Consider the following 12,801-nt stretch of genomic DNA (forward strand, 5'->3'; position numbering starts at 1 on the left):
TAAAAGTAAGGTGCTATACTTGCAGTGAATGAATGAATGAGCCGTAATTTTCTAAGGAAATTCCAATTTTCATCTTTCAAAAACCTACAGAGCTATCATTTGCATAGCACTTAAACTCCTGGTAGGTATCTTTCAAGGCCAGCACAGTTCACTTTGCCTGGATGGTTTTTCTACGGCTCTCACTTTCTTCAGGTCTTTGGTCAAAAGACACTTCCTCAGACCCATTCCTTCCCCCACCCGCAAGTGAATATGCCAGTCCCCTCCCCATTTCTTACTACATATTTTCTTCATAAGATTTATCACTGTCTGGCATTTTATTACACATCCACGCATTTTCTTGTCTAACCCTTCCTTAGAGTATAAACTCCAGGAGGGCAGGGCCATCGCCCACGTCGTTCACCGTTAGGTCTCCAGCACCTGGAGCAGGGCTCGGACACGGTAGGTGCTCAGGAAATAACAAATATTCTCTCCAGTACTCTGAGGCTACTTGCTAGTTTCTCCAGAGCCCCAGGACCCCCTTCTCCCTTAGTGCCGCCCAACCGTGAGTCACCACCCACCTCTACCCGAGCCCAGCTCGGAAGCTCGTCCTCCCGCCTGCCAGCCACAGGCACAGCGCTGCGCACCCACCACCCGGACCGGGCAACTGCGGTTGGGCCCGGCGGCTCCGCTCAACCGCCCATCTCCGGGGTCACCCACGCCGCTCCGCTGGTCCCAGGAGGCCACGCCCGGGGGTGACAGCGATGCCGCCACTGCGCTTCCGCCCGCCCGGCTGCGCGGCCGTTAGGACCCCCGCGCAGCTACGAGATGCCCAGGATTCTGTTTTGAACGGTCCGTTTCTGTGGGAGGAAAACGTGACTCGTGGGTCCGGCTGCCTCCGTGAAGCAGGACGCAGGCAGCCACCCGCGGCGTGAGCAGGGGTCGCGCTCTTGAGTCCCCCCAACCACGGTCCCAGTCCTACTTCTCACCTTCGCGCCAAACTGACCGGCCGGGCCGCAGCCCACCCCGCTCCCACCCGGCGCCCCGGCGTCTTCGAGGAGACAGCGGGGAACCCTTTACGGGGAAACGACTCTGGGCCCCACCATCCTTAATGCCGCCGTTAAGAGGGTGTTAACATTTCTGCTTTAAGAGATACCGGTTCCCTCTCAGAGCCTCCGCGCCCGGGGGGTGGTGCCCTCAGACAACTCTGCGGGGTGGGCCGGGGTCGAGGCTGAGAAGGCAGAGGGCAATTTCTAGTGGTTCTTTTGGACCCGGTGGCTCTTTTCTAATGAAAAGCCCCAAATGTCTTTCCTTCCACCTCCTGGAAAGGACTCTTTAAAATTTGGGGTTAGAAGTAATAAAGGTCGTCCCGCGCTGCCTCGTGGGTGCTGTCCGGGGAGGGGTTGGTGGGCAAGAGAGGGACCGGTGCTTTGGAGAGATTGTTCTCCCCCTTGTCCCCTAGCTAACTTGGAATTATTTGGAGCCTCATAGTGATAGCATGGCCTTTAACAAGGGCTGAAGCAGTAGTGACAAGGTTTTTTTAAAAAATGTCTGCAGTACACTTCTCAAAAGGGAATATTCCCAGTGAGCAATAAACTCAGGAAAAAGGTGTGCAACTGAATTGGTCATATCAGGGAACTCCAAATTAAAACCACAGGAGATGCTACCGTACACCCACCAGGATGGTTAAAATGAAGGAGGAGGAAAAGGAAAGAGAGAGAGAATGCCAAATACGGGAGACCAGAACTTTCATACGCGGTTAAGTTGATAAATTGGCGCACTTTGGAAAATATTTAGCAATATTTATTAAAACAGAACATATGTATATAATGGAATGTTACTCAGCCATAAAAAAGAATGAAACAATGCCATTTGCAGCAACATGGATGGACCTGGAGATTATCATGTTAAGTGAGGTAAGTCAGAGAAGGATAAATATTATATGATATCACTTATATGTGGAATCTTAAAAAAATGACAGAAATGAACTTGTTTACGAAACAGAAATAGACTCACAGACATAGAAAACAAACTTATGGTTACCAAAGGGGGAAGTGGGGGGGATAAACTAGGAGTTTAGGATTAACATATACACACTACTATATATAAAATAGATAAACAACAAGGACCTACTACTGTATAGCACAGGGAACTATACTCAATATCTTGTAATAACCTATAATGGAAAAGAATCTAAAAAAAATATGTATGTATACTGAATCACTTTGCTCTACACCAGAAACACAACATTCTTCAATAAGAAACACAACTATACTTCAGTAAAAATTATTAAAAAACACCCAAACAGAACATGTGCCTGCCCTATGACCCAACAATTCCACCCCTAGATACATACTCAATAGAAATGCATACACACGTTCATCAAAAAATAGGTGTTAGAATGTTCATCTCAGCAGTATTCATAACAATGCCAGACTGGAAATAATCCACATGTCCTTTAAGAGAAGAATGGATAATTACATTGTGTTATATCCACACAATGGAATATTATACAGCAATGAGAGTGAATGTGCTACAGCAGCCTGCAATTATATGGATGTATCTCACGAAGTTGAGTGCAAGAAACCAGGTGCAAAAGAGGACATGTCGAGTGATTCCATTTATATAAAGGTTCAAAAACAGGCAAAACTAAGCTGTGGTGTCATAAATCTAAATTTGTGGTTACCCTTTGGGGGGTTGTGACTGGGAAGGGACACCAGGACTTCTGGGGTGTGTTCTGTGATTTTGTCGGGGTGCTGTTAACTTTGTAAAAACAATAATCGAACTGAGCATTTTTCCATATGTGGTTTACTTAAAAATGTTTTTAATTAAGAAAAAAAAAAGGGACTTCCCTGGTGGCACAGTGGTTAAGAATCCGCCTGCCAATGCAGAGGACACAGGTTCGAGCCCTGGTCCGGGAAGATCCCACATGCTGCGGAGCAACTAAGCCCGTGCGCCACAACTACTGAGCCTGCGCATGCTGCAACTACTGAAGCCCACGCGCCTAGAGCCTGTGCTCTGCAACAAGAGAAACTACTGCAATGGGAAGACTGCGCACCTCAACAAAGAGTAGCCCCCGCTCGCCGCAACTAGAGAAAGCCCGCGCGCAGCAACGAAGACCCAACAGATCCAAGAATAAATAAATAAAATAAATTTATTAAAAAAAGAAAAAAAAAGCCTTAACTATTATTAATTTGTCCAAGTTCTCCTCTATTCAATTCAACATACATTCATTTTATAGTCACTATATTAGTAAATAAGGCACTAGGAGGCACTGTGGAGTCCTGGAAAGATGTCTCTGCCTCCCAGGAGTACATCATCTAGGAGGTGTTACAAATAAAAGTCATTGCTTGGGCGTAGTCTTTAATACTATACTAACTGTTAGGGAAGTCCAAAATAATTACCTTGAAGAAAGTTGGGGAAAAGAATAGGCATCTATGCAGCGTTTCTGAGTCAGAAGGGATCTTAAGAGGCTCATAATTTCTCGTGGGCAGGGACCAGGGTGATCAACTGTCTCACTTTCCCCAGGACTCAGGGGTTTCTCACAACAGGGGGCTTTTAGCACTAAACCCAAGGTAGTCTTGGGCAAGCTGGTATGGATGCACACTCCAGCAGGGGCTGAGCCTGATTCATCTTTGAACTTGTTGAAGTTTCCAACATAAAGTCTGGGACATAGAAGTTGATTAATAAGCTCAATGAATATTTGTAGAAATGGGGGGAAATGGTAACAGAAATAAAAGCGCCTGTTTAGGTGATGCCAGTTGTTTTTTGGGAGCAGGAATTGTGAAAAATATGGGTTAGGGACAGGTTGAGGAGGGCTTTGAATGCCAAGCTAAATAGTGTGTTTTATATTTTATTGGTAGCCATGGAATGCTTTTGAACAAATACAGTGACATGAAAAAAAAATCTGTGTTTCTCCTCATTAAATCTGGGTCACTGAACAGGACTAGATGGCCTAAGTAGGGTTGGCATAAGTCTACAAGTTGAGGTCCATGTAGAAGGTTATTAGGAGTCCAGAAAAAAAGTTAAATAATAGACTTTCAGACCCTTAAGGGAACTAAGAGCTTCACTAAACTAATGCCTTCCTTATTTTTAAAAAAATATATTTATTTATTTATTTGGCTGAGTCGGGTCTTAGTTGTTGCATGCGGGATCTTTCATTGTGGCGCATGGGCTCCAGAGCATGTGGGCTCTCTAGTTGTGGAGCACGGGCTCTAGAATGTGGGGGCTCAGTAGTTGTGGCCCATGGGCTTAGTTGCCCCACAGCATATGGGTCTTAGTTCCCAGACCAGGGATCAAACCTGCATCCCCTGCATCAGAAGGTGGATTGTTAACCACTGGACCACTAGGGAAGTCCCCTTCCTTATTTTTTAAATATTTCTTTCTTATTACAGTAGTTCCCTCTTATCCACGGGGGATACTTTCCAAGACCCTCAACGGATGCCTGAAACCGCAGATTGTACCCAACCCTATATATACTATGTTTTTTCTTATACATACATACATACACATGATAAAGATTAATTTATAAATTAGGCACAGTAAGAGATTAACAGCAGTAACTCACAATAAAATAGAACAGTTGTAACAACATACTGTAATAAAATTTATGTGAATGTGATACCATGACAGTACATCTGATAAAGCAGCCGACTGCCAAGTGAGTAATCAGCATCAATAAACTGGACCACGGGATGATTCCCGTCCCTGGCAGGACGAAATGGGATGGCTTGAGATTTCATGATGCTACGTAGAGTGGCGCGCAATTTAAAACCTGTGGATTGTTTATTTCTGGAATTTTCCATTTAATATATTTTCAGACAGCAGTTGACCATGGGTAACTGAAACCTCAGAAAGTGAAAGTGCTAAGAGGGTACTACTGTATATGTTCCTTTTACAAACTGTTTCTTCCATACCTTTTCCCCCCCTCCTTTCTTAAATGTTAATATTTATCTGTAATACTAATTTTAGTTCGCAATAAATGAAGGCCCAGTGGTAAGGTGACTTGTCCAAGTTCATTTGGCAGGTCCTAAGCAGGTCCTGGTGTTTCTCCTGATTTTCCTGATGCCCAAGAGGCTATCTGACTCAGTGTCTCATGTTCTCACTAATCAAGATGCCAGTGGTTTATCTTTACTCACTGGAGGGCTTGGGCCTGTGATGAGGCACAGCAGCAGTTTTTTTACCTTGAGATCTAGGTCTCTTCAGAGACAATTTCTGCTTTTGCTTATTGGGTCTCATCACAGGAAAAGTGACAGTTCTTTAAGTATATGAATTATTAACCTAAAAATAATATTGCATGTTTCCACATATTCATTTAACATTACTAGGAACAAAATGCCCTTTTCTCTCATTAACACAATTTTTTTTAAAGGTTCTAATGTGTTTTTATTGATTAGAATTGTAGTTGTAATCCTTCCATCATACATATAATATGCAGTAATAATCAAATATCTGATACTAAAATAACTTACTGATAAATTCTAATACTGAACACAGAATAGTTCTATCTCTACTAACAATAAGAAACAAAACCACTTAGTTTATCTTGGAAATTTTAAATTCTGGCCATTATTTTACAAGTTAGGAATCTGAGTAATCCAACTTTGAGATGACTTTCTCATTGTAGAAGTTTGCTCTGTCGACGTACGTTAGTTTTGGGATTCCCTCTTTTTCAAACCATCCCTGCATATGACGCACTTTGGAGATGGGACCTTGAAATTGCCCTCATACTGTGCCCTGGTCGGTGTTCTGGACCCAGCCTCCAAATTCCAGCTTTTGCCCCTCAGCCTGAGTATATTTGCGGAAAAACACCCCGTGTGCCTTCCCCCCAGTTTCATAACACACTGATATCAGGGTGTCCCTTTCTCCCATGCTCATGCTCAAACCCTCCTCGTCCTCCTCTCACGCGGCGGGAACTACCCAGGCGACCACCACGCCAACGGTTCCCCCAGCCGAGTAACCGACGCGCCCGGAAGCCTAGACAATTCTTGAAAATACTTTTAACATCCTCCCCGTCCCTTGCCCCAGCCTCAATCCCACTTTGGCATAAGCAAGATATACCTTATTATGCTAGGATTATTTACAGCCTAGTAATAATTTTCCCATGGTACTTTTATTATTGCAGATACAGCTGCCTCTCGTTCCTCCTCTTATTTCTAAACTATGGCCATAACGATACTGAAGGGCTAGTATGATATACTCTCTTGTAAACTATCTGGCCTAGGAGATCCTGGAAAATCATAAAAAGATGGGATCACTTTGGATGAACAGAAGGTACCTGTTACTGAATCTTGACCCATAGCCCTTGCAGCTCTGCAGTGGGGACAGTTATAATACTAATGGGAAGTCCTTACTCTGGTCCCTCAATTTCAAAGCACAATTTTTAGACAGTGTTAAAGCTTTGCTGAAATGTAGCTATAAGAAAAAGTCTGGACTAGGAAAAAAAAAAAAAGGTCCATTTGTGCTGGGAAGCAAGGGAATTCCATAATTTACAGTATAGATGGCATCTCTCAACACTCTCAAATAGTTCTTCCTACCCTGGAATTGCAGATTGTAGGCTAAACACCTTATTTTTCATTCACTGGATGTAGAGGATATCTTTTCTCCAATTCCATCTATCTTTTCAATTTTTCTAGGAAGGTAGGTTGAGGGGAAATCTACTTTCAAATTTTAAATGCCTCAGGGTGTTAAGGAGAAAATGGTAGCATTTTCACAGGTAGGTAGCTTCCTAGGTAGATCTGTGGGAGCAGATTTATCTTTCAATTTATGGCTGGAAAAACCCAGGTGGTGAATGTGAAACATTTTTCCAGAATCATAAAATTGGCATAGATACCTTTAAAAACATATTTTAAAGGTCTGGCATACTTTGTAAAAAGTCTTCTCATTTTGGTTCGGTTCATAACCTGCTATGTATCAGACACTGCTAGACACTGGATATGCAAAGATGAATAAAATACACTCCATATCCAAGCAGGTTTCTGTAATGTGATTAATGCCCTTCCTTCAGACAAACTTTTACAGTTTCCTTCACTTCCACGCAGCCTCTCCAATTATTTTGTGAATGGTTTCTTTAGGAACCCAGCTGCTCGGATACTGTGATCCAGGGTCAGTCCTTAACTTTCTGTATAAGAACCTTGGTTTCCCCATCCTTCCCTAAAGGCAAGGCTAAACCCCACGCTTTTCCTTTCTTCTGTCTCTTTCATCCTTTTAGTATAAGTAAATGGGAAGTCTGGGACCAAAGGCTCATACGAATTTAATTATCAGGTATATTTTAGAAAACCACGGTAGTCGCTAACTTCACTGAGTAAACAGGAAACTATCGATCCCACGCAGGAAATGGCCTTGTTTGAGGGCAACGAAGGTTTCGCGGATTTCCCTTTCTCCTTCAGTTCCCTTCTAAACTCATTTCCGGGTTTCAATCCATTTGGTCCTTCACTACAATAGCGGACTCCGTCTCACTCTTCCCAATCCCACCGTAGACAGCGACCCTGAGAAAATGGCCAATTGGCCCTTCCCTTTCGTGGACATCTTTACGCCTTGTTTTACATCACGGCAAATCCCAACCAATCAGTAGTTGGGGTGGGAGGTACTAAAATAATCTTCACTTCCTTCCCAAACATCCGCCTCTCGCTTGCGTCATCCTGATAGATTACTTACGCAGCCAATCAACAAGCAACCTTGGGCCCGGCCTACCTTAAACCCAATCAATTAAAATGAAGACGGGGAATTGGGCGGAGAATGGAAAACTTGCCCCCTCTTTTGGAAATGCTTTGAAGAGGTGCGTCCGGATTTCTTGAACTTAACAATTTTCGACCAACGATTACTGCATACTGCGTGTCTCAAACGCCCCAGTTCTGTCCCCCTTCGACCTCACCCCAAGATGAGCCCCACCACTCACATCCCTCCGCCCGCTCGCCCCCCATTTCAGTAGAACACATTCCCATCCTGAATCATCAGGAAACGAACCAAACCCCAAAGGCCCGTGCTTTACACGTTCCTCCCCGCGCCGGTAGAGTAGGGGGAAGGGGAGACCCTGCAGACTTCGGCGCCAATCTTTCCATTCAGTGTGTCTCTCCTCCCTTCCCCACGTTCCCGGGTCGGAGCTGACACGGGAGTGGGAGGAGCCGAGGGCCTGCTCGGCTTGGGGAGAGGCTAACGCTTCTTAAGGTGGCGCAGAGCTGTTAGGTGGCTGGGCCTCTAAACAACTGGGATGTGACGTCCTCCTGCCTCCCAGCTTCGCTTCCCACGCAGTTTCTCATCTCTGGTCCCCTAACCTTAGTCCTAGTCTTATTTTTAGAAAGAATAAACAGGTTAGGTAGGTAAACTAATGAAACTTACAATAATAAAGTTATGTAAAAGAAATACAAACCACGGAGAGAACTTTTCCTTTACGATGTAATCTCTTCTTCTGTGTTCTATTCTTTTCCTCCGAGATTACCTTTTAAAGTAGCAGCTAGAATTTTTCTGATGCGCAAATGTGGGCTCAGATTTTGTCTGATAAATATTTTTAAGTGAATCATTTGTATGTTTGTTTATTCTCTCCCCACTAGATCTGACGACAGCCTCTAAAGGAAGCAAGAACCCTTTGCTTAGAGGTTGCGGGTTACCTCCTAGTCCTTTTACCGAGGGTCCCCTGGAAGCTGGAAGAGCGGAGGTGGTATATCGGGCCGCCTTGCAGTCTTGCCTCTAGTTCAGTCTTCTCAGTTGTAAAATGGGGATACCTTCTAGGTTTAGTGTTAGTACTAAAAGACTTCGTGTAAATGAAAACACACTGTGATCTGAAAGGTGTAAACAAACATTAGATAATATTATAAATATAAAGCATGTAATAGTAGTAAACATTTACAGAGTCCTTACTATGTTCCAGTGCTTTTAAACAGTATTTAAAAAAAACTATTTATTTTGTAAAATTTCAAACATATGCAAAAGTAGAGAGAATAGTATTAAAAAAAGACAAATGAAAAAAACCCACGTTGTAATAAGCAACACTTGGCTAGTCATTTATTACCTATACCTCTCTTCCCCATCACTTGATTATTTTGAAGCAAATTTCAGGCTTTTCATGACTAAATACTTTAGTATGCCTCTTTAAAAGATAAATATCTTTAAAAAATAATAACACAATTCTATTAACATATCTAAAATATAACAGTAATTCTTTTATATCACCGAAGTCAGAATTGAAATTTCACCAATTGCTTGATAATGTTTTTTCCAGTTGCTTTGTTCAAATCAGGATCTCCCCAAATGTCCATATATTGTATTTGACAGATATGTCTCTTGATCCATATAGATTGCATTTGGTTGCCTTGTCTTTTAAGCCTCTTTCAATTTCTAGGTTACTCTTCCTTCATGCACTTATCTAAGTGCATTCCATGCATGAAATCACACAGTCCCTCCCCAACACTATGAAGTAGGTAATATTATTATCCCCATTTTACTGATGAGGAAACTGCCTACCAGATCAGTTAAATGACTTAAGTTCTCAGTTATTGAGTGTCAAAGCTGGGATTTGAACACACAAATTTTATCCACTATACCATGTTTCATATAACACACAGGTCTTTCATAAGTGCTTCCAAAATACGTATTGTGGCATATTGGTCACCAATAGTATGAAGAAGCATTTCGCTCAAGGCAGACTAGCACTCATGAAGAATTATATATAGGGAGGGTGGGAGGGAGGGAGATGCAAGAGGGAAGAGACATGGGAACATATGTATATGTATAACTGATTCACTTTGTTATAAAGCAGAAACTAACACACCATTGTAAAGCAATTATACTCCAATAAAGATGTTAAAAAAAAAAGAATTATATAATATGTTCTATTATTGAGAAGGGTGAATCTTTTACATTTTGATTCCTTGCATGTTTCAGTGACTATATTTTTATTCTGCTCCATATCACCCTCCTTAATAGAAAGTAAATGGAAAATGAATGCAAGTGCTTCTCCCTGTCTCAGGGCAAAAGCAAAACAAAACTAGCTTATCGATTTCTTTTTTTGATTTAAAAAAATCACATAAGCAAAAGCCATACAAACGCTAATTATAGATATAGTAGAAAATGAGGTAAATTATAATAATCTTTAAGCTTACATCTTTGGTATATATCCATCTATGTGTTTGTGTGTATGTACATACACAAATATATACATACACATACATATATACTTTAAAAAGCAACTATATAATCATATTATACAAATTGTTTTTTCTTCTTTTTTTTTTAAGCATGTTAAACACGAGGTTTATTTTAACTGAGTCCACTATGTGCTATACTGACAGTAGATACAGGGCCAGAATAAGGTTGTAAATATTCATACACGTGTAAAAAAACTACAACTTACACATACTTTATTTACTTGATTGAAAGCCTTGTGGTACATAAAATGCTTTCTATAGTTGATCTCAGCTTTGTTCCCACTGAAGTGAGTTGTGTCTGGGTTTTCTGTGCTCAAGACTGCTCAATTGCTGCTGCTGCCACTGTTGGTTTGTTTTCTTTCAGGATCAAGGTGGGTACTTTCATATAAAATCTTGTTTTTAATTCCTTCTCTGTCAAGTCTTTCCTGGATTCTTAGCTTTGCATAATTATACCTGCAGTGGAACCAGCATCCTAGTCACCAAGATAAATCCTCACACTCCGGCGTTACATGATCTTCTAATTCTACCTCCCCCTTCCCGGGCTCCCCGTGATCCGGCGCATCCGCCAAAGGGACAGTCGGCGCCTCCCTACAAACTGTTTTTTAACATGATTTTCTCACTGGAATATATTTAGATACATGAAAAAAAAATTCGTTCTTTAAAATAATACGTGACTATTGCAAATATCTAAATGGTAAAGAAGACATAAAAAGAAAAAGAATTCCTCACTAATTCTACTTCCCAGAGTTAAATAAAATTACTCATTTAAAAGCTAAGTAGTATCCTATTATGTAACTGTACCATAGTATACTTAACAGTAACCTTATTATGGATATTTATGTGATTTCCTACAGTTATAAATAATGCTGCAGCAAATGTCTTGTATATGTCAAATAAGTTCTTGAGCTTTTTATTTTTCTCAATTTCCAGGAAAACAGAGTCTAATCCTTCCCTAACTTTCCCATTTTTAGTACTTTGACCTCTCTACCCCTGATCCTCAAATTTCACATACATAAAAAATGTCAAAAAGGGTTGGAAAAAGAAACATAACAAAACATGTAACACATAGCAAGAAACATTTGATGCCAGATTATCTGTGTATGGGAGAATGAGTTAATGTTTCAAAGAAGAAGGGAAAATACAGTTTTAATCCTGGATATTGCAAGGGTGGAAAGAAAGAAAAGGCTCAACTGGAATTTACTGCCTTTAATTACATTTAAAGGAATGACTTTTAATTCTGACAGCTCAGGAAAATGGAATATAAGTTAAGAGTCATTTGGATTTTGGATATGTTAATTTAAGTCCTAACTTTGCTTCTTACTAATCATCTGTACTCAGAAATAGTCAATGCCTCTAAGTCAGTTCTCTCATCTGTAAAATAGGTTTAATGCCTAAATAGGTTTAGTGCCTTATGGGATTGGGAAAAATTAAATGTGCTAATGCATGCATAGCTGAATTCCTAGCACATTGTAAATATAATGTAATTTATATATATATAGTATTATATATTTAGCTAGAAGGCAAAAAAATACCTTTAATATCTAAATGTGAAATGTAGTGATCAAGCTGTAATCCTGAATATGCATTCTTTTTTTTAGCAATTAAAATATTTCATGGATAATATTTTTGCTTTCTTATTACTTTATGTGACAGAAAGTAGAGTACTTTGAGAAAAGTTTAATAGGCCAGAGGCTGAAATATATAAGAATTTGCAGAGGAATAATATGATTCCAGGAGGAAAAATGGAGGTGGTCTGCCTGATGGCGTTTTCTGTCTTTGGGTGAGGATTATTCTGTAAGGGGCAGAGGATGTGAACATTCTATACTGTGACCTGGATAAGATTTGTTATAGAATTGTCAAGTGAACTGAACAATATTTTTTTTGAACAGTATCTTTTATCCTTTGTATACTGTACAGTTTAAAAAGCATTTTCACATAAGTGAGCTCATTTGATTCCTGCAGCAGCCTTATTGGGTGGGCAGGGCGAGCATCAGGATACCCTCTTCGCTAACCAAGATTCCATAGAACGAGGGCCTTGCACAAATTTATAAAGCTAGATTTTCTGATGTTTAGTCCAGAGTTTTCTCCGTTGCACGCTCGTTTTTCCCTTTCTACACTCAGTCATTCCACAAGCATTTATTGAACTCCGGGATGATATCAAGACTAACAGACTAACTTCGGCCCAACCCCATACCCCTTTAAAAGCTATCCCAGGGGAAAAAGAAGCCCATCAAAGACATTCCTGAGAAAACCGATGTTCATCTGCGTACAGAAGACAATGAAAAAAGGTCAATGTGGCAGAACTAGCGTTGAACTGAAATTGACAGTTCCTGCGGCGCGAAACAGGGACTCTTCCGACAGACAGCAGGGGGGTGTCATCGCGGGTGGATGGCAAGCTGCACGGGGCCAAGTGGCGGGGTGGCGGCCGGAGGGGAGCGAGCGCGGCGTGCGTCCCCGGGGCCGCGGGAGGCGCGCGGCGTGTCCCCAGGGAGCGCGGGGTCGGTGGCGCGGCTCCTCCGGCGCAGCTCATCCCCGGCGGCGCGGCCCGCGGTTCGGCTCCGCCCGCTCCTCCTTAACCCGCGCGGGGAGGCGGCGGCGGCGGCGGCCCGGCGGGCGGGGGCGGGGGAGGAGCGCCGAGCGCGGCGCGGAGGCCGGGGAGGAGCCGGGGCCTGCAGCGGAGCAG

This window comes from Balaenoptera physalus (genome assembly GCF_965194825.1).
Source record: "Balaenoptera physalus genome assembly, chromosome: 13".
Lineage (NCBI taxonomy): Eukaryota > Metazoa > Chordata > Mammalia > Artiodactyla > Balaenopteridae > Balaenoptera > Balaenoptera physalus.